Here is a 22,483-nt window from a genome sequence, read left to right on the forward strand (position 1 = left end):
GGGACAAAGACCCAGAATAGACAGATTTTAAATAAGTATCTTCCTATAAACTTAGAAAATTGCTGGAGTAAAAGAATTCATGCTAGCATGCATTTTCTGAAGAATGTGAAGTCTGAAAAGTGTATGTCAGCATCTAGTGACTTCAATCTCAAGTGATTTTTCAGAAAACCACAATTTTTATGAAGAACAGACCAAAATATGAAGTGAAAATCTGCACATTTGGGAGGTATACCTGTCAATGAATCAGGTACAAATCTCAACAAAAGCAGGGACACATTTAAAATATTAGCACTTTAAAATTAAAACATTGATATAAGAGAAAGAAAGAAAATAAGTCTATAGCTGTAATTATTGTCATTAATTGTAATTCACCACTTTTTTTGCCAAAAGTCACCAGTTTTTGGAAGAATTAAAAGGGACAGAGCTAAAATTTGAGTCAAAATCAGGTGCAGTTGAGAGGTATGGTCACACATAATAAATACTGACAATCATTACAGTTATAGACTTATTTTACTTCAGATAATGTATACTAATTAACATTCTTTTACCATGTAAGCATTTCAAATTAATAGTATTACGATTTTAAAAAGTGTCTCCAATTGTTCCTGATTTTGGCTGTAAGCTGTTGGCACGGTGGTGCAGCGGTTAGTGTTGCCGCCTCACAGCAAGAAGTTGTCCTCTTGGAGTCTTGGATGGGGGTGTCTTCTTTGCAGAGTCTACATGTCCTCCCTGTGTGGGTTTCCTTCTTGTGCTCTGGTTTCCTCCCACATTCTAAACACATATAGTAGGTGGAAGGTGGACTGGATACTCTAAATTGGCTATAGGTGTGAGTGTGCATGCGAGTGTGTGGCAAGGATGAACAGCCACAACAGGGCTAGCCACCTAGTGGTGTGAACCTTGGCTTTAGGTGATTGCCACTGTTAAAGTGACACCCCCATCCCATGTGTAAAAATGGGAAAAAGGAGCTGTGGATGGATGGATGGGTGTTGGAAGCTATGTTACCACAGACTCACAATATTTTCAAAAATATCGTCAAATGTGGTGAAAGAGGGACACAAATCAAATACAAATTGTTTCAGAGCAGCGGTGTAGCAAAGGATTTGGGGGTGATATGCCCATTTTGCTCTCCTAACCTCAACCCCATACGCATACCTCTTGACTGCTTGATTTATGCCCTCAGTTAGCCTTGTTCTTCCCAAATTAACTGATGTTCATCATAAAGTTAGACCTAGTTAAGGGAAAATATTAAATAACTGAACTAAACATAGATGCAGTTTCAACAGCATTAATTATACGAGATCTAGTACCTGTAAATGTTCTATTATGAAAAATAAAGCCCCCCTCTTTCTGACCCTCTGCTATGATTTTTAATATTCAGAGGGTGAGCAATATATGTGAATACGGCTGACCTGGTGGTAGTAATCTCTATCCCGAGTAAGTATAAATATGTAAGTGAAGCTGTGACTATGGGGGGAGGGGCTTGACTGGAGCTTTTAAATTTTGCAGTCTACTTTATGCAGCAACAGAGAAGAAAGATACAACATTTTTAAGTAAGCTCATCACTCCTAATTTTATAGCTGAACAATTAATCTTTTAGGTCTTACAGTCTTTATAATGCCACTCTTAACCTCTTCAGAAAAAGGAGCACCAAAATAGTCAGTTTCTGTCCAGTGAGATAGATATGAACTTGACACATAAAGGTGGGCTAACTAAAGGAGCCCTTTTAGTGAAGTGCTAATATATTGGAAATAGTATAAAGATTGTAGGATTGTAGCTGTAGCTAGAGAAAAGCCTCACCCTTACAATAGCATAGCATTGATAGCACTGGCAATTTGCTGCTTGGAGTCTTCCTAGTTCCCAAAATTACTCTTATCCCTCTAAATAGCATCTTATACCCCCTCAGCTTAAAATCTAACTTATGCAATTAGAGTTGTTGATATTTGGATACTCGGATTTCAGTCCTTCTTGTGTCACTGGAGTGTCCAACAATTAATTAATGCTTCTTGGCAGTCTCTTGGCATGCCTCTCCCAGCTGTCCCACCCCTTACTACTGCCAGCTGCTTGCATTTTTCCTTTGACATAACCTTTGATCATCTGTTTTTTTGCCACCAGGGATCCTGACTCCTGTTCATTATGGACAACAAAGCTTTCCAGTCTCTGGTCCAGTTATCCCTTACATTTATTCCATTCAGAACTGCAGAAGAAACCCTCCAGGCTGAATCTGTGTTGGTCACAGTGAGCTGCAGCTGAAATGGGGCTTGATCCACCAGTCATATGGGAAAAATCATACTTGAGTATATCCTGGACACTAAGGGCTTTGACATAAGAAAATAGGTTTAAGATCACAAGAAGACATTGTTCTGACTTATATGTGTACTGCCTGGACCTGACGTGATCCAACCCCATGTTTTTTTTTTTTTTTTTTTTTGTGTTTTTATTAAGCATTGTTTGCAGATCCCCCAGTGCCACTGTATCCTTCTATTACCTGGCAGTCCTGCACCTATCTTGTACATTTCTCCACTATTAGGTCCAGTGAAAGATTCCAGTCCTGTCCCTCATAATGTAATGGTGACTCATCTCTACTATCACCCTTATGATAAATATGGCCATGACAGAGTTGGGCCCACAGCATGTAGCAGGCTTTGCTTTCATACTGAAAACAAACTAACCTCAACTAATATTATCCTCTCATCTCCTGTACAGCTCTAAACAGCACCACTTCTTGCCATCTGTAGCTTCTATTAATGGCCACTGTAACACACAGCTCACTGGTGACCTCATTGCTCTATAATGTAAGGAAAATTCTGTCCACTGGACTCTAAACTCACCATCACTTGCTATGTAGGCCTTCTGGACTAACCACATTGTAAATCATAAATCTATATACAGGGCTGTAATAGTCACTCGTAGACATTTCACTTATGCCAGTAACATAAGCTGACAAAAATCTCACCTGGGTTAGTACGTGAGTGCATGTCAGAGAAGCATCCTTGCTATAATCAAGGTAAGCTTCTATAACTGCATGGTAGACTCGTATTCTCACAGGTCTATTTTATGCTGCCATCCTCAAGACTGGAGGGAAGTTTTGAATTTGGCTTGTAGTGATATGTATATTGATTGCACAATACTTACTAATAAACCTATAAGCCTATTGTACTGGTCTTTAACTCAACACTAGCACATTGGCAGTCTCCGGCTGTCGTACATATAACCATACAAATCACCCCAGAACTGCATAAATAAGGAATTGCTCAGACAACCATTAAGAGAACCATAGGGCCTACTTCATGCCTTCCCTCTACTTTGCAGATTATCAACCCCTGTTCTGGTTTGAGATGGCCCATATGAAGGGTGCCTAATCATTTGGGAACACCATTATCTCCAGCAAGCAAAATTCCGAGGCACAACACCTAACCAATGAGAACATGTACTTTGCAAAGCATACTTTCCATTCCCCAGTCCGGCAGTCCACCCTACTGTTCCTCATCCTCATGCCACTCAACATTCTCTAATTTGTAGGTATACCCCTACGTTTGCCTCAAAATTTTGCTCTTTTGCTCTTTGCCTATTAAGAATAGATGTTTTTAGAAGTTCTAAGTTAATAGTATCAGTATTTCAAAAGTTTCTCAAATCTGATGCCTTCTGCCTAATTATTCTTGCTTTGTCCATACTAATTCTGGAAGTAAAAGGTTGAGAGCTGTGCTAAGCCTGCCTGCTTGGTTATAAGTAGTTATTTAAGCATCATAGGGGAGTTACATATTAGTGTAGTGTCTCAGCCTCTCTGTTGTCCTTCCAGCAATAATCATGAAAATGCTGTGTGCCTCCAGACCCAACAGTCTGTAAGTACAATTCATAATATTCCCCACATGATATTCAGAAGATCTATGATCTTTCAAGCCAGTTTTCAGGCACCCCAAAACCACAAGCCTAACTTGTGAAACCAGCTGTCAGCTTCCCCTTGCAGATTGTGATGGTGTTCAAAGGAGTATCTTAGGCAGCAGTGAGTGGGTCCCATGTAACTTTTTAATTTGAAAAACTGTAATCACTGCTTCTACCTGGATGTTATTTTATTTGCCAATAAATTTCCTAACCTCCTTTGTTCAGCTTCTTTTAAATTAGGAGATACCATGAGAGGATGACAGAAAGCCTCCACTGTATTGTATTCAAACTCTTACTGTTAACAATGCCATGTTTCAAGGGACAACACTTGCAAGATAAAAATGGTCTGTCATTGTTGAAAATCACACCCTGGCCATGCACCATGTTCCAGGTTATCAGGCACCACCTTAACAGGAAACTCATAGATACCCCCTGATGGCAACTGCACCTCTATAGTTTCAGAACAATAAAGAGTGGAAGCTCTGTGTCATCCTCTTACAATTGCTATCCAGAATCCCAGCAAAACCTTCGACCCCCAGCTTGAGGGATTGCACCAGATATCTCAGATTTTAACAGTGGAGGCACCCAACAGCCCACTCACTGGCCCCCTGACAGTGAGATCAAAGCTTCCTTACCTTATATGTACATTGGAACTTCAGTTTAAGGAATGCCTCTCTCAACTGTTAACCATTGCCAGCAAAACTACCAGAAGCCTTATCAGCTATTTTGTAATTGTACAACTCAAATCAAATCTGCTCCCAAAGTCTACGCATGCAGACCAATTTGCAAGTACAGAGAAAACAAATTTCCCAAGACACCTATACTATTTAACATACACAGATTCTATTTTCCTGGTCTCAAAGATATTTGCAGATGGTGATTACAGCTAAGAAGTTAAGATACTTTCCTCTTGGAAGGAAAGCTATAGCAAATCTGGATAATATTTTAATGAGCAAAGATACCACATTAACAGCAAAGTTTCATATAGCCAAAGCTACGTTTTTCACATTAATAGTGCATGGCTGTGACAGCTGAACTATAATTAAGGCTTTGCATACTGTGGAGTTACAGAAAATGCATAAGAATTCCGTGAACTACAAGCAGATTAATTTAGTCAACACTTGCAGTGGTGGTGCTGCGGTAGTGTTGTCGCCTCACAGTAAGGCGTTGTCCTGTTCGATTCTCAGCTAGAGCGTCTTCTGTGTGGAGACATGCGTGAAGGGGAGCACCTTCATTGAAGGTTGTGTGTCAGGGCTGGCAACTTGGCACGTAAAAATCTACTGCCAATCATTAGCGGACCAGAGTTCTGCTGTGGCGACCCCTAACCGGGAAAAACTGAAATACACAACAACAACTTAAGGAAATAAACCCAAACTGTTCACTTGAAGGTCTGATAGTAAAACTAAAATACTTTGAACACATAATGTCAAAACATGATTTACTAGAAATGACAATGATGATAGGAAAGACTGGAGGCTAGAAAAGAAGAAGGGGGTAGCAGACGTTAAGATAGGTAACATCACTGAAATAATGAATATGCTTTTGCAGTTGATGGCAGGCCTGGTGTGCTAATGTCCTTGAGATAATGAAGAATCAGACTAGACTAAACTAAAGCAAACAGTGACATAGATACGTGTGACATTGTAAATAGAAAAATGTAGAATGTCCACAGAAATGTAAAAGTGGAAGAAGATAAAGAGAAATGGAAAGAGCTGCGTCATAATCACTTGAAAGGGTATGGAAGTCTCTTACCAGTTTCTTCCTCTGTGCATGTAGTTGACCATCTGTCTCACAGCAAGACTTGTAGTGAAGCTGGGCAACTAATTCAAAACTTAAATGGATGTAGAAACTAGCTTGGTGCGCACATCATCTCAGCCATAGTACACATATTAACATCATCCCACAATGTCTGCTGCAAACTTGGGCCTTCACACACCTCCTTACAGCTGAGGACATTTCTTCAGGTCATAATCCCAGCCCAGTGGTACTGCCAATATCTTCACTACCACAGGGGCTAGCTATCTCTCTGTTTCTATGCATCTGTACTCCTTTGCATGCAGTAGCAAGGGCTACCATCAAAAGCTTGGGGAGAAGCTTTTCACATTCTCCTTGATTGCAGCTCTTGGTTCATACAAGTGCCTTCTTGCAACAAAGCAGCAAGGCCACTGGGTGAGGCATATGCCACTCACTTCCATCCTCCCTTGTCTGGCCTTTCCAGCCACTATTCAGACTCAGGCTGCAAGGGTCACACTCAGGGCCTTATTCCCTTGTGCCACAGAGCCAGCCTGAAGAAGCATGAAGAAATGTTAAATACTCACTGATGTGTATAGCGCAATATTATCTAACTTCTCATTGTTGCAGAAAATGTAGGTTTGTAACTGAACTGGGCCACTTTGATCTGAAAACAAAATGCTCCTTCCAACCTATAAACCACATTGGTCAGCAGAAAACTCTCAATTCCAGCCATGTAGCCCACTCCTGGAACTCCATCCCTGTATCCCTTAAACATATTGATAACCTTTCCAGTTTCAAGGCCAGTCTAAAACAATATCCATCTGACAAATGTACTTGTACCTGCACAACCCTCAAAACAGATGCATGACCACTGATTCACTAAAACTATACCATTCTCCCTGTCTTACTCGTAATTCACAAACACCCTCATATCTTACCAGGTAGCAATACCCTAACCTCAAAAGAAGCTCTAACTTTAATGATACCATGCTGCTAATGTACTGTATTCTACCTCTTCAGCTGACACTTTCTACTGTTTATTTTGCTCTCTAATGTCCTTTCATACAACTGGATAATTTCCAATCCTGAAGAAAATGCATGCTGCAGTACCTCTGACAAAATGATAGCAGCTCTGGACTAAATTCCCATATGGTGATTAAAACACATTCCCTTTTATCTACTACTGTAAACATTTAACTGATTATATTTCTTAACTACCTACTCCCACTTAATCCTCCTTCCTAATTGTACCATGACTTACTAATTTAACTGGTTATATCCCTTAACTACCTACTCCTGCTTAATCCTCATTCTCCCTCATAGTACCACCACTTACTAATATAACTGGTTATATCCCTTAACTACCTACTCCTACTAATACTCATTCTCCTTCATCACACCACCACTTACTAATTTAACTGGTTATATTCCTTAACTACCTATCCCTACTTAGACCTCATTCTCCCTCATCGTACCACAACTTACTAATTTAACTGGTTATATCCCTTAACTACCTACTTCTGCTTAATCTTCATTCTCCCTCATCGTATCACCACTTACTAATTTAACTGATAATAGCCCTTTACTACCTATTCCTACTTAATACTCATTCTCCCTCATTGTACCATGACTTACTAATTTAAATGATTATATTTCTTAACTACCTACCCCTACTAAGTCCTCATTCTCCCTCATTGTACTACAAATAAATTAACTGGTTATATTCCTTAACTATCTACTTCTACTTAATCCTCATTTTCCTTCCTCATGCCACCACTTACTAATTTAACTGATTATATGCCTTAGCTGCCTATTCCTACTTAATCCTCATTCTTCCTCATCATACCACAACTAACTTTTTTAACTCGTTATATCCCTTAACTACCTACTTCTACTTAATCATCATTCTCCCTCATTGTACCATGACTTACTAATTTAACTGGTTATATTTCTTAACTACCTATCCCTACTTAGTCCTCATTCTCCCTCATTGTACCACAATTTACTAATTTAACTGGCTATATCCCTTTACTACATACTCCTACTTAATCCTCATTCTCACTTATAATGCTACCACTTACTAATTTAACTGGTTATATCCCTTAACTACCTACTCCTACTTAATCCTCATTTTCTATCATTGTACCACAGCTTACTAATTTAACTCATTATATCCCTTTACTTCCTAGTCCTACTTATCCTCATTCTCGCTCATAGTGACACCATTTACTAATTTTAACTGGTTTTATCCATTAACTACCTACTCCTACTTAACCTCCTTCTCCCTCATCATGCCACAGCTTACTAATTTCAAACCAAATGTCAGTCTTTGTCTCTCTCTTGTTTTTCTTTATATTTCCATCTGCTACAACGTTTTACAAAATTACAGGTAATTTCTTATTTTCATGGTTGTCCTGTCCCTTGCACTTGGCTGCAATGAGGTTGCCAACATGGCGAACCTTGTCCTTTTCTCCACTGTACTGCGCTCTTGGAGTTGATATATTTAGTTGGAGGGTGTGTGGATTTAATTTGGTTACATTTCTATTTTAGTTGTTGGTGACCAAGTGGTTAGTTTCCCGGAGGGAAAATATGAGGTTCCGGGTGTTCATTATTTTAAACTTTCAACAATGCTTTCTCAATCATGTGAAAGTTGTCAAAATGGTAAGTTGAGTATATGAAGCAGATCCATATATATATATATATATATATATATATATATATATATATATATATATGTGTGTGTGTGTGTGTGTGTGTGTGTGTGTGTGTGTGTATATATATATATATATGTGCATATATATATATATATATATATATATATATATATATATATATATATACGTGTGTATATATATATGTGTGTGTATATATATATATATATATATATATATATATATATATATATATATATGTGTGTGTGTGTGTGTGTGTATGTGTATATATATATATATATATATATATATATATATATATATATATATATATATATATATACAAAGGTAAGCTGACCAAAATATGGGGTGAGTCGTTGCTGGTTGCACTTGGAGAAGGAGGAACTTCATTATGAAAACTGGGAAAGGTTTTTAAAATCCTACCTACACCATTGATGTGAGGGAATATAGAACAGGATCAACCTGTTTATTGATGACTTACAGTTAAATACAGCAGTAATGGATGGCCAGAGAGTCTGTCTGTCCAACTAGATAGCAAGTTGGCATTGAAGGTTTATTGGAGACAAGTGCGAAATACTACATGTGGGCCATGGCAACCCCCATGTTTAGTATCAGGTGTTCAGAGCTTAACTGACTTGTGTGAAACTACAAGAAACAGAAGCAGAGAACAATGACGACATTAAACAGAATGCTGAAGTATCCTTAGGTGGACCTTTTCCAGAAGCATACTGGAAATGGTCCCACTCTGTCATGCCCTGGTCATGCCACACCTTGAATTTTGGGTGCAGTTCTGGACATCATGCAAGGAGGGGTACATCCGGCTGGTGGAAGCAATCCAGAAGAAAGCCTCCAGAATGGTGCCTGAGATGGGAAAATTATATGCCCATAGACTGGAGAAGCTGGAGCTTTTTCTTTAGAGACCAGAAGGGAAAATGGAAACATGATATGAGCGTGCAAGATCTTGTAAGGGAGATGTGTCAGGGCTATCTTGAAATGCAGAACAAATTGAAGGAGTAGGGCATTAGTAGCACATTGTATGGGACCATTGTTTACTGGACCTATGAAAGAATTTAAAAGGAAAAAGTTGTGGACACATGAATGGACTTCCAAAATGGAAGGAGAAGATGGAATCCTTATTGGCATTCAGTGGAGGTATGGAGCAGCTGCAGAAGGGTAAGGGTGAAGGTAGACAGGAAGAGAGGCAAAATGTTGTGTGCTTTCAAGGCAAAATAGATAGACTTACTGTTTACCTCAGCATTCACATATTTGCACTGTAATGCAAAGTTCTGACTTTATGAACACAAAACCTGCTGTCAGTGAGAAATTAAGATCACAGTCCTACAGGTGTCTGTCCTCATGGAAAGATCATATTTGCAATGTAATTATTATTACTGAAGTAAAGCAAAGGATGTACAAATATAATGTAGAACCTGGATGCTTGTAAGATTCCCAGATATTGATGATGCCTGTCTAAAACAATGTAGGATTATGAGTAAAAATATCAGATTGCTTGTCCATATAATAGCATTAACAATACTGAAAAAAATGTATGAAAAATTAGTAGCCTGTACAAATCAAACAATCACTACATTTAACTAGTGTGGGCACCTCCTATTGCTGGAGCAGTAGACTCCCTAAGTTCAGACCGCGCTTTGCTGTCTCTAACCCTGTTGTGCAATATATGCATATAATAATGATTTTAATATATAATTAAAATTTAAGCTTGGAATATGATACCTTTTATGCCACTAATGATGTCATATGATCTTTTATATTACAGCATTTAACTGATCAAACTACACATTTTAAAGCTGACTTAAACATGCACAAATCCAACACATTGATTCATTGACTACTCCTAAAACATACAAATACAATATGTGAGAGATGTATCTTTACTATGAATCTGGAAACAATGCTGTCTCTCTCTCCTGTAACACCAAACCATATAGCAAGCAGGTTGTCAGCATCCACACTCCACCTCCCTCACATACAAAACCCACAACACATAAACTCACATACTCGGAGGTACTCACTACACTAGAAATATACCAAAAGAGCAAAGACCTCCCAAGCGCAAACCTTCTGCACACAATATAGTCCCAAACTCCCAACAGCACCCACTACACATAATAACACACACATCAGTGTCTCACCCAATAAGCCTCTAAGGGAAAACATATCTAACCCAAATGTCATGGTCAGAGGCGACTTCATAGTGAGACACATAGATGCCCCCCTCACTAGGCTGGATAAGGAGAAGGTCACAGTCAGCTGCCTGTCTGGTGCCAGGATTTGCCAAGTCACACACACTCAAGTCTCTCAACAACAAGCACTGTTATGACTGTCATGGTCCATGTTGGAGTGTATGACCTGAGACATACCTCACTGGACTATATAAAGAGAGACATGATGGAGCTTTCAGATTATGTGTCTCAGGCAGGTATGTCCCTAGCCCTAAGCAGCATTCTTCCCTCACCCAGGATGATGCCACAATACAATCAAAAACTGACTTCAACAGTTGGCTTAGCTTCTGGTGTCAGTCCAGAGGGATCCAGTATCTGACAGCCAGGGATGATACGGTCACAGACCACACTTGCTTTGCCAGAGATGGTCTTCACCTGTCACCTCTAGGCTTTAGGTTGTTGGCAAGGGTACTTGCTTCCCCATAGTGCCTTTTTTAGGCAATGTCCTAAGAACAAAATTCCAGATGTAAAAATATCCTCCAGAAACAAACTCAGGGTTATGCTGCTTAATGCTAAGAGTCTAAATCAGAAACTGCACTCACTTGAAGCACTTCTCACCCTGGAAGATGCTGATGTCTGTGCAGTCACAGAAGCATGGTTCAAGGCCTCAGAGAGTACCCTGGCCATACAGGACTATAATGCCTTCCACACATTCAGACCACAAAATGAATGTAAGAAAAAAAACAAGGGAGGAGGAGTATATGTCCAATCATATATCAGTCCTGTTCAAAGTAACAAATGTACCTGACCCACCCTCAGGATCAAAAAGGTTAAAACATTTCTCCAAAGCAAACTATAGCCTACTGAGCAATGGCATCAATAGTTTTAGACCTCCTGCCAACACTGATAGCAATGACTCCTATACTGAGATGTACACAAATGTCTTGTATAAACACCTATATAAATGTATGGACTCAGCCATACCGGAACACATCAAATCAGGATCCTCACAAAAAAATAAGCCACCCTGGTGGGCATCCAGCATAAACAGTTTATACAATAAGAGAAAGAAACTGCTGTCAAAAAACAAAAGGGAACAGTCCCAGCAGAGGAAGAACTCCCTCCAAAGTATAAACAAGCAGATTAGACATCTTTTAAAGTCCTCTAAAGCTAATTACGAAACAAAACTAGTATCCCTAGCTAAGGAAAATCACAAAACATTCTTTAGCTATATCTGAAATCTAAAAGGGAAGGCCCAGCTTTGTGCCTAACCAGCTATGGACAGTACAACTTATACTGAACCTGAGGACATCACCAACCTGCTAGCGGACAGGTTTGTTGAAAACTTCACCCCCCCTGTCCCCACCAGTCATACCCCATAACATACCTATCACCAGCTATACTCTGTCGCATATCATCTACTCAGAGGCGATCTCTGATTTACATACAAGGCCATGCCAAACCCAGAGCTGCTGGACATGCTACACTTAAAAAAATCCCAATCCATCAGAGCCACATGCTCCAGGGACCTAAATCTTGTCATCACAATGAACAAAACATGCTGGAGGGATAGGTTCCTGACCCAGAGACTCCCCATACCCTGGAATAGACTGCCCATAAATGTCAAGCAGAGTGCCTCCTTGGCCCTCTTCAAAAGGAACCGTGATGACTGAATGGGAGATAGAAAATTTACCCTGGGGACCACGTCAGTTGCCCTGCTAGACAGGGGTCCAGGGAAGTAAATATTGTGGGAAGAAATAGCCAGGGAATTGTTATGGCTAGGCTTGTATAGGCCCTAGGGCCGATAGCTTAGTACCAACCTATGAAACTATGAATCAGTCCTCTGCCTAGTATCTCCAGAGATCAGGTCATAGCTGCATTCTCCAAGGACAAAAACAAAGCCTCTATGGGACCAGACAACATCCCAGGCTGCTTATTAAATGGTCTAAAACAGGAGTTAGTGGAACCGTTGAACATGATCTTCAATCTCAGTCTAAGCACTGGCTTTGTCCAAGCTGAGTGGAAAACAGCAATGTTAATCCCCTTGCACAAAGGGGTCCCTCAACTGACCTCAGGAACTATAGACCCATAAGTCTAACCAGCCTTTTCTGCAAGGTCATGAAGAAAACCATCATGGACCTTATCAACAAGGATATGGGTAACCTTCAAACTCTTGACCCAACCCAGGTTTGGCTTCATTAAGGTCAGATCTTGCCTGCTAAACCTGGTGGACTTCTTTTAGAATGCTACCAAGGCCCTGGCTGAAGGCAAAACAATTCACACTGCCTATCTTGACCTAGCCAAGGCCTTTGACACAATCCCTCATTCAGGCATCCTTGAGAAATTCATCCAGCTGGGGATTAACCTTTACATCACTAGATGTGTTGCCAACTGGCTCACAAGCAAAGCACATACAGTTAGAACTGGGAATGTCACCTCTACTAGCAGACGTGTTACCAGTGGTAACCCACAAGGATTGGTGCTAGACCCCCTACTGTTTGGTACCTATTTTTTAGGAGTCCAGGCAAAAATAGATGGCCTATACCTTACCAGGTTTGCTGATGACTGCAAACTGGGTGCAATCATCAAATACCCTAAAGATGTCAACGTACTACAAAATGTTTTTACATAGACAAATGAATGTTGTCAAAGCCACAGACTTAAATTATATGCAAAAAAAAAAAGAAATTATCATCCTCTTTGGCAAAGGAGAAACCCCTGCTAATTACAACATTAATAATATGCCCCTAAGTTCAAACCCAGGGGTGAGAGATTTAGGAACCAAGTTGATAGCAGCTTTAATTTTGATTATCAGGTGTCCACAGCAGTAATGAAGGCCTTCTATGTTGCATACTTCATAAGCAGGGGTATAGCATCCAAAGCTAAGCAGGTTATAACTCCCCTATAATCGGCTGTCATCAGACCAATAATTGAGTACGATGCTCCCTTCTGTATGTACCTCAACAGACATCTGCAGCATCTGGAGTGACCTCAGAGGTTTCTCACTAAGAAAATTCATGGCCTGCAACACATGACGTACATGGACAGATTGAAGGCCCTATCACTTTACTCAGCATTGTATAGACTGCTTAGAGGAGAATTGTGCCTGACCTACAGAGCAGTCTCAGACCCTGCCTTGATGAAGCTGCTGCACATCCGCAAATCCAATGGGACAAGATTCACTCACTCTAGGGATCTTAACCTAGCCTGCAATATTAACAAGACATGCTGGAGAGACAGATATGTCTCCCAGAAGTTGCCATTCCTCTGGAACAAACTCCCAATTCATGTAAAACAGAGCTCCTCAATAACCCTGTTTAAGTGTAACTTGGACATTTAAATGTGAAACCATAAATTTACACTGGGGGTTTCACCTATGTCCCTCTGAGACAGGGGCAGCTTGTGCTGATCTTAGATCCACGTGCAAACATAGAATATATTTAGGTCCCTAAGGGAACAAGGGTGTAACATGGCTAGGCTTGTAGAGGCCTTAGGACCAATAGCCTAGTAACCTCCTATGATCCTATGACATATGATTCTATGAGTGGGATTTATGCAGATGGGAAATAAATCAATTGGATTTTCTGCAGCACCAGTGGTAGAGGTAAGGTCTTTGAAGTTTCAGCCATAAGACAGTTCATCATCAATTAAGATGAAAGGGTTATCACATCCCATCAGTTCTTAGCAGTAAGGCTGTCACTCTGATTGGTGCAGTAAGGCTGTCACTCTGAATGGTGCAGCATGGCTTCAGGTTTCCACCTTCAGTTATTTGCTCTGTTTTTATTAATGTATTGTCTTTCCAGCTATGAAAATGTTGTAGTGTCTGTTTCCTAAGACTGTTTTTAAAAATTCAAGACCATACACATGAAAGCAAAGTGGTTATTTCAGTGGACTAAAAGGAATAGGATAAAGTGCATTTGAACATACGGAGTCGATAGTATACTTTCAGTGGGTGTTTCACTCTTCTCATCAGCTGATTACTTGCTGATTTACATCTAAATGCACGTCAGATTTATATAAAGGATAGTTTAAATTAAGGACTGAGTGTTCTGCTTTCAGGATCTCCAGTTGGCTTTTGCCAGTACTATGTTCCTGTCTTTTAATATTTTTTCCACATCTTTTTTTTTCCTATTCAGGAAAGGCTGATAAGCATAAAGCTAAAGTGCTCTCTAGTAATTAGAATTGTACAGATGACAAATGATTAGAAGGAATTTGATGAAGTCAAATGGATGGCTATAAGATGGAACTCTGGACAACTGAAAGATGTCATTTTCTGCTTTTAAAAGAATGTTGGGAAGACCTTAAGAATTCTGTGAAAGGGGAAACATATGAAGCAATGTCTCTAGCACTGTTGTGGTCTAAATAACTCCAGTCAAGTGTCATATCTGATCTCCCAGTAATTTGGAATCTCTAAGTAACCTTTGTTAGTGCATTCATCGCATCTTTATTTTTTTCTGGTGAGATGTTCTAAGAATTACACAGAATATTACTTTATTGTATAAGCGAGCTAGTCAAAAAAAAAAAAGACCCATAACTTTATGTTGCTATAATACTGCCACTAAAATACCATTAACTCACACAGTACTTTAGATATGTCATGTAGCATCTTAGGATAAACTGTAATATGGAGAACACAATTAAAATTAATTTTCTCCAGATATAGATGCTTGTGATATTCCTTCTGTTCATTTCAGCTCCCACAAGGGACCAGACAGTAGCTTCTTAATGTTGCCTTGTTTCTTATTCAAGGTATAGCAGAATATGCTCTATCACAGGCAGAAATCAAAAGGCCAGTACAGGTAAGAGCAGAGTGCTTATTACATATTCAGAACGCAACACACACCAGGGAAGCAATGCAGAGCTTGCACTGCCAATACCGATTGTTCCAATAATTATTGCTTTCTATGAATTAAGACAACTGTGGATTAAAAAACAAAAGGGGAAATATAAATATGATTACAAGCGTACAGTTGAGAATATGTTGAATTTATGTTTAGCTGTTCCATAGTTTATCTACTGATTGCTTTTTACTCACTCTTTTACACTTCAGTACTCAGGTCCTTTACATTTTAGCAACCAACCCAAGACTCGTGCCTAAAACGTATAAAGTCCAACATGCCTTTTAAGGGGAAGTATAGTGTAATGATTTGTTGGACCTGCAATATCCACGTGATCTTTGACATACTACCCTCTTGTCTCTATTCTCTAATCAGATAAGATCACTAAATATAAAACAATAGCATGGTCTGATTAATTTATTTTGTTAGGATTATGCAAGAAGAAAGTGAGGAATTCAAATGCATTATTACAGTGTAGCTTGCTGTAGCTTACATTTCTGATCATCTGAAAGAATCCCAAGATGATCTTAAGAACTATGTGATGACAATAACATTCAGAAATGGTGCCTCTAGTGCTGCTTTGGTGCAGTTACTCTCTTCCACTCAGCAATGTGGTACAATTCCTGCATCTCTAGGTAGCGTTTGCTAACACTAACTTTCTATTTCTGTTTTTTTAACAAAGTATGCCCACTGTATATGAGAATACCAGTTTTATAATTTATGCATAGAATGGTCCACTTTCTGTAAATTGCTGCAGTGATTTGACCAAATTTAAACAATTTAGTTAAATAAGAAATGTTTGGGTGCTAGTAAGCAAAGGTCAATATGTAAAACTTGCCAGTGCTTAAGAAGTGAATCAGATGTTCTAGTTTACAGTTGAGTAGCGTCAGATCTGGAAGTGGCAGTATGTCGTAGATGAACTTGTTACAGCTCAACTGTCCAAACTTTTGCAGAATATGAAGATTTTTCCATCATAGTTTTGTTCTGCTCCTCATTGCATTTTTTTCTGACAAACCATTGAAGACTGAATTGACTAAATAATGACAGACATTTGAGTTTATGACTTCTTATCCATAAGAAAATGCATGCAAATGCAAAACTTATTATTTCACATTTCTTAGTTTTCAGGTGCACTATTTAAAAATTGTCCTGGATGTTGGGCATTTGTTCCCTCCCTCCATTATTTTTGACTTTGTCCACAATTCTTGTTGTAAAGGGTTGAGAATTATACAGGCTGAAGGAACAAACCGCCACAGAGCATGAAGAAGCACATTGCTCATGTCTAGCAATAGTCCTCTGCACTAACCGACTAACATTAAAAAAATAACTGTCAAAGAATAGATGTGCTTTAATGGAGGACAGGACAGAAAAAAGCATATAAGATTTTGATTACTTGTGTAGATGGTGGGCATTGAACCATCACAGGGATTCAAGGAGTGCATGCCTGCAGAGCCTTGCACAGCTGTCTTGTGCTTGTGCTACTCCTTGAATTCTTGTGTAGGCAAAGTGCAATATAATAGACTGTTTTTTTTCTTTGCTAACCTCGCTGATTCAATAACTCCTCCTCCTCATCTTCCCTTCACATCCTTTTAAATTACCTCCTGCTCTCCCCATTGTGCAGTTCAGATAACCAGTTTATCTGTTAATGACTGACATATGTCAGCCAAACCAACTTGGCCATTCAAAGAATGGCCAATTGCATACCTCTCAACCTCTTAGAGCAAGAAATCTGGACAAAGCCATGAATAAAAGGGAGACAAAGGCCCAAAATAGGTCCAATTTTTAAATATTGCTCTTACAAACTTAGAAAATTGATAGAATAACAGGTTTTGCATTAGCATGAATTTTCTGAGGGGTATGAAGTCTGAAACTCAAATCTCTGCCATTTTTTCCAACTTCAGTCTTTAATAATTTGTCACTAATTTGCCAGAAAACCACAAGTTTATAAAAAAATGGACCAAGACTATGAGGCAAAAATCTGGACATTCTGCGAAAATTTGTACAGTTGAGAGGTACCAGTTGTCTTTCACTAATTATTAGAGCAGCTGCATAACTGTTACAATGAATATACTATCAGCCTTTTCCTAGTAACCCAACTTCATTATTATTCGAGATGCTTATATCAGTTGTTTGTATGTAAATATTTATCATGTCTTTGTAAATATCTAAATATTTGAATTGTTTGGCAGTCGTTCCATTTTCTTCAGAGAATGGTTATGTTGTGCTGAACTCTCTTATTTTCTGTGTACTGCCTCTATATTTGTCAAACTGTTCTTACTCTCAAAATAAACTCCTGTTATTTGTGAGTGTCTTGAGTCAGGTCATATCTGAAAATGGTCTATGGACTAGTCTATCTTCTGATAAATAAAATGAACAGATAAACACATTAAAAAAACTTTAAAAAAATTTCTGAATGCAAAAACAAAGCTCTCCCTGTTATATTATCTTCAAAATCTTTTTGATAACATATCAGACTGACTAGCACAGGTTATGCAGATACTGTTTTATTAGACTGTTGTAAGAATTCTGCTAATATACCTAGGTAAATGCTTCTACAAAGATCTATGGAAGAGTTGATACCGAGGGCCAGCAAAACCATGATATAGGCACAGAATTGCCACAATAATTGGTAAAGACATTCAGGGAACATTGGTGTAGATTAATTTTGGATTATTTTCTTTAAAAGTATATGCATAACAATATTAGAGTGTCATTATACAAGTGTTATTTTACGGAAGTGGGAGGGGGCACACTGATACAGCATTTAGCATTTCTGCCCTACAGCAGTTGCTTCTCTGGTTCAATTCTTGGCTAGGATGAATTATTTACAGAGTATGTATAATCCTCCCTGAATCTATGTGGCTTTTCAGTAGAATCTTAATTGCTCTACCAAATCCCAAAGACATGCATGTAGGTAGACTGGAGATCTTCAAAATTATCCTTTGGTGTTTGTGAGTGTAAATCTCTGTGATGGCCTAGCATCCTGTCAAGACTGGTTCTTAATGGGCTTCATCTCTGTTAGGACATTGAAAAGAATAAAACAAGTACCAAGAAGAGAATGACTTTACATGTTAGATTTACTACCTGTATTGTTACAATAGTTACTGGATACTATATTAGTCCAAAGAGGATTATTAGGTATATGCAGCTACTATAGCTATGTAATTTTAGGCAATACAGTACCCCCTCCCGGCCATTTCGTGCAGGAATGGGCATGGCCATAGTGATCGACATGCCTAATGTCCGTGATGTAGCATGCAAATGATGCATGATTGACATGTCATGCAGATTTGCGTGGGACATCACAAGTAGAGTGCCTGCTTCCTCAAAGTATTGCGATCTTAGAGTTGGTATATTTGTATTTATATACACAGGGAGTGCAGGGGTGGCTACCTCCCTGCAAAAAGCACTGGGAAAAAAAATAATATTTGTGGAGTACATGGATACATGGATGTCTTTGCCACAAACTCTTGAAACCAGAGGTTAAAAAGATCAGATTCAAATTATGCTACGTTTATTCACTTTAGCAATGATGTTCGAACAATAACGAGAAAATCAAATATAACTTAAATAATAAGCCTGTTAGGCAGTGACAACGTTTAAAAAAATAAAACAGTGTAGAAAAAGATAAAAAGTGCAGAATAATACACTCTGAGCAGTCCCTCTTATAAATGATAATTAAAGTAAAATATTCTATTTTGCCAGCATGACTAATATCACTTGCAGGTGCTGAGATGTTCCCATTAAGTGAGGCTGGGAATGAAGAACAATACGATGTTGGACTTAACAGTGAATCAGATGAGGAGAATCAGTAGCCTGGACTGTGACTATTTCACAAAACTATGTGCAAATGGATGATTTGTTATTGTGTGTATTTTTTCAGCTTTTCATAACTTGGATATTCTTTTCTTGGTACTGACTCACGCATGCTGGTAATAACAAATGAATATGCATGCTAACTTCCTTAGCATCTTCATGTTTATTCATGTCAGCAGCCTGTTGGGTGGGGTTTAGGTGGGACTTGCTTCTGCACATGGGGGGGTATTGTTGTAAAACAATGCCCAATTTTAAACGGTTTATATATATATATATATATATATATATATATATATATATATATATATATATATGGGTTCACTATAGAATCCCGAAATACTGAAATCCCAGATTTCAGTATTTTGAAATTCTATAGCCGAAAGCTTTAAATTGCAAAACACCAGAAGCATGAAATTCAAAATACCAAAGTTCAGAGCTTCTGGTGTTGCGGTGTGTGAATGGATAGGTGTAAGTTCAGGTAAGTATGTATGAGTGTGTTGGTTAGGGGCTTTAGTGTATGTTAGTGTGTGTTTTGGCTATGATGTGTGTGTGCAAGGGGCTGTGAAATGTGTGGGTGTGAGTTACCTTTGTGTGTGTGATTGTGCTATCTCAGAGTTAGTATATATAAGTAGGGGTGTGTGTGGTGTGCAGCTCTCCACATGGGGGATCCAGGGGGGCTTGCCCCCTACTTGTCTGTAGTGTAGGATTGTATGTTTGATTGTGGGGGGTGATTGTGTGTATGTGTGTGGTGTATTTGTTGTGTAGGTTCGCGATTTTAAATTTTGCGGTGATAGGGTTTCGGGATTTAAAGCTTTTGGGCATAGAATTTCGAAATACTGAAATTCGGGATTTCAGTATTTTGAGATTCTCTAGTGAATCCATATATATATATATATATATATATATATATATATATATATATATATATATATGTGTGTGTGTGTGTGTGTGTGTTTTCCTACTGGAAGTGCAAAACCCAACACTTGACATCGTAAATTAAAACAACAGTTTCAATTCAAAACTGCAAATTCTGAAACTTGCTGTTATATCTTTAAAGCATTTTTTTGCAGGTGCAGATCCCAAACACCCCAGACATGATAGGTTGTACCTCCACACCCCTACTACTTATATATACTTTCTCACAAATGGCTGCACCTTGGAATAAGGAAAATACTTGAGAGAGAGACTGCAATTTTGGACTTTGTATATGTTTTCCTACTTTCACACTTGTCATTCCACAATTCCAACAACATTAACTGTGGTCATCAGAATTTCAAAAGGCACACGTATTAATTTATGAATGCATATTGGTTCATACACGGAAAAACAAATTTCTGAAACAATTTTCTTTATGGCAGATGGACAGAGTAGTGTATAATATTACTTGTGACTACAATGCACACTATAATACACACATCACGTAAGTAATACTTTATGCAAATTTCATCTTTGTTTGCAGGAACATTAAGGATTATTCCACACTGTTATTTTAAGAATGCAATTGCAAAGCACTGTTTAGTACTGAGAACTTAAGGATACGTTTAAATGCAGCATTATCTTTTCTTTCACATTTGACAATGGACATCATGCCAAAATAAGAGATATTCGAAAAGATTAGAAATTACATATATCTTTAAATATGATATCTGGTACATAAAAGAATGAAGAGTGACACCCCTTTAAAAATTCCTCTGTTAGAGGATATATATAACTGATATGATGTGCTGCACTGTTTATTTCTGGCATATTGTTCTTATTTAATCTGTTATACTTAAATTATTTAATTTTGTAATTATTTATGTGGCTGTGAATCTTGTTGTGTTAATTGGATTTAAGCAATTTTTGTAAGTCCTGTATCCTTAGAAAATTTAGACTTGCACCATCAGTTTTTTTCCCCTGAGTGAATTAACTGCACAGTGATTTGACATATTCTGTTGAACTGGGGTTATATTCAGCTTCAAAGTCTTTTCAAGCTGCACCAAAACCAGTGTAGCAGTGTTTTCATGTGTAGAATGATATTGTATCTTAATTTGCCATTATTGATATGTATTCATTTACATTTCTGTATTCCTATATTTTTACCTATATCACTTCTTTCTACTTTCCCCTCTGTCCTTTTCATACTCAGTGACTATCTTTCAATAACTTTGCTCCTCAAGCCATAGTCACACAAGAACTTTCTCTTTAAATGTTTCATTCTAGAATACAGAGTTATACCTATGCCACCTCTTTATCTGCATTTTCCCACATCCTTACCTTATTTCAACCCCTTCCACACACATACAGCAAACTGGTCACTTGCCTGTTTTTTTTTTATCTCAGTTTTGAATGTTGCAGATATGTATAGAGATACATTCTTCAACTATTCTCTGAGTTTGTCTGTCTTTAATGGATCTCCCCTTTTCAATCATAATTAATCTCCTCCCATTTTCTTGTCTAGCCTGTCGTTTCTTCCTTCCTTATCTCTTATCCTCTTCTTCTCTTTCTTCTTTGTTTTTCACATTTCCTGATCACTTTAACATTTGCCATCTTCTTTCTCTTTTACTGAGAAGTTCTTATAATGGTGACTGTAATACCCTGAGTGTGTTTTCTAGTTTTGCTTTATTTTATATTTATTAAATTGGAAGGTGGACTGGTCACAAAGCCCTTTTCAGGTGCATCCTGATCTGAAGGCAAAAATGTAAACGTGAGTATACATGAATGCATTATTTTAATGAAATTTGTCAGATGATGTTCCTTTATTGTGGAAGTCTTAAAACGTATGTTTAAAGTTATCAGCTAAAAGAGATGACTGTACAATGGGTAAAAATGAGTTTGACTATAACATTACAAGGTACACAAAATGAAGTTAAATTGAAAAGTAGTTTCAGAATTGCAATATTACAGATAAAATGAATCTTATTGTAATATGTACAGAGCAATTTAGATCTACATTAACATTTATATGTACAGTTACACTACAAGTAATTCTTGTATCCAGAAACAGTATGCTACGATAGTTCTAAAAGGGAAAGGGAGTAGGATGAATGATTAGCGTTCATATGTGTAGGAATATGGGGAGGAAATAAGACATCAGAACATGGCCACAGTAACAGATAGTAGCTGAGTATGATGTACTGGTAGGAGCTGATTGTATGGGTACAGGGTTTTGGATGCCAGAGGTGGAAATAAGTCAGATTTGAGAAGTGTAAATAGGGTACAGAGGAATATAAAGGTAATTTGTAATGTTTGGTCAATAAAAGAAGGATACAATGATGAAGCCACTGACTGATAAAACTAATGAAATGAGATACATTATTTGTTTTTTGGTGTATAAAAGAATTATGGGAGCATGTAAGGATATATGGAAGGGACTGCT

The sequence above is a fragment of the Protopterus annectens genome, chromosome 11.part0 (genome assembly GCF_019279795.1).
Source record: "Protopterus annectens isolate FY-2018-M chromosome 11.part0, PAN1.0, whole genome shotgun sequence".
NCBI classification, from domain to species: domain Eukaryota; kingdom Metazoa; phylum Chordata; order Ceratodontiformes; family Protopteridae; genus Protopterus; species Protopterus annectens.